Source organism: Eucalyptus grandis, chromosome 8 (assembly GCF_016545825.1).
Source record: "Eucalyptus grandis isolate ANBG69807.140 chromosome 8, ASM1654582v1, whole genome shotgun sequence".
Taxonomy (NCBI): domain Eukaryota; kingdom Viridiplantae; phylum Streptophyta; class Magnoliopsida; order Myrtales; family Myrtaceae; genus Eucalyptus; species Eucalyptus grandis.
In genome coordinates, this window is record NC_052619.1 from 70,492,159 (window position 1) to 70,493,806 (window position 1,648).

Here is a 1,648-nt window from a genome sequence, read left to right on the forward strand (position 1 = left end):
GGAAGAAGATGTGCATGCAGAAGAGTGAAAGAAGAACGGATACAATTAAGGTAGAAGTAGCGACGAGCTCCGAAAGTGCAAAAGGAAAGCACAGATCGACGAAGAACGGTTGAAGATGAAGACATGGCGAATATCTCGACCTAGACGCGAGAGAAAACTCTAACATGGGCGAGAGAAATTCAGAGTAGTTGCTAGATTTTGTGAAAAAAAATTGATATGTCAAAAAATTTGTGTGTGACATTGAAATATCCAAATTTGTATTTTGGATAACACATTTACCCTTCCATAGGGTTTTGTTAAAAATCCCTATTAAATTTTTTGACATAATGCTCGCATAGTGCCATATTAGTAAAAACTAAAATTCAAGTTATTGTGCATCGTCTTCAACCTCACGATCGCTTGGCCAAAGCTCTTTTGGCACTCGTCTGTAGCTGCCCACTGCTGCTTCGATCTCTGGGAGCATTCGTTAGCTACTAGCCATGGCAGCCGCAAGATCTTGCAACCGCCATGGCTGCTCGAATTCGAAGCTTGGGCACGCGTAAAATCTTGGTCCTCAAGAGTGTCTTAAAAAAATCGGGGCTGGTTGCGCGTAAAAAACTAAAATTCAAGTTATTGTTTGCTTTGAACGCCACCAGGTGTTTTTAACAAAACTTTGACAAAGGAGACAGCAAATAATTTATCGATTCTGAACGAGACTTTCTGTTCAGATGGGTCCGCAAGCACTTATCTGACTGGAGGAATAGGCCCTCGTTTCAAAAGGATTTTATCTTCCACAAAATGTTGTCTCCGAATTGAGCGGCGTGCAATTGATGTTACGGTCAAATGAGTTGAATAAGCCATCAACCAAAGACTTTCCATCTCTAATCCAATTTGAATGGTCCAGCTTCGAGCTCGAGCGGCCATGGCAGTCACGAAGCTAGATCCAACCTTGAAGTTCGCAGCCACCATGGCCAACAACTACGACAAATGCTCCCGGAGTCTAAGCCGCATTGGGCCATGACAATGCAATGACGGACAAGTGTTAGAGACGAGATTAAAGATGATGAATGGTAACTCGTAATGAATAGTAACTTAAAATTTAGTTTTCTTTTTAAAATTTTTAGATACAATGTTACGTGAGGATTTTTAATAGAATCTTTAAAAATGGTAAATGTATCACTCGAATACAAATTTGGAATTTTTAATGTAAAATAATAATAATAATAAAGTAAATGTATCGCAATAGATATAATTTGTGATTTTTTTTTTTTTTTGCTTTTTTTTTCCCTCAAAAACTTAACCTCGTGGAGTTGTTGGAGTTGTTAATTACAAATTTGGAATTTTTAATGTAAAATAATAATAATAATAATAAAGTAAATGTATCGCAATAGATATAATTTGTGATTTTTTTTTTTTTTTGCTTTTTTTTTTCCCTCAAAAACTTAACCTCGTGGAGTTGTTGGAGTTGTTAATTTGAAAGAAGAAAACGGGATAAGGAGATTTGATTTTTTTTGGGGAAAAAAATTGTCGGAGATTCCACACACAAAACAATCATGTTTTTGTTTTGGCTAAAAAAGCATTGGAGGGTTGTTGAGAGTGGGATTTGAACCCACGCCCTTTCGGACCAGAACCTTAATCTGGCGCCTTAGACCAACTCGGCCATCTCAAC

The 1,648-nt window shown here is 37.5% G+C and overlaps 1 non-coding gene across 1 annotated transcript; it reads right to left on the minus strand.

Annotated features, from left to right (window-relative positions):
• Positions 1-1,567: 1,567 nt before the first annotated feature.
• Positions 1,568-1,648, minus strand: TRNAL-AAG. Its single transcript has one exon. It is a non-coding gene; the product is annotated as a tRNA-Leu (tRNA).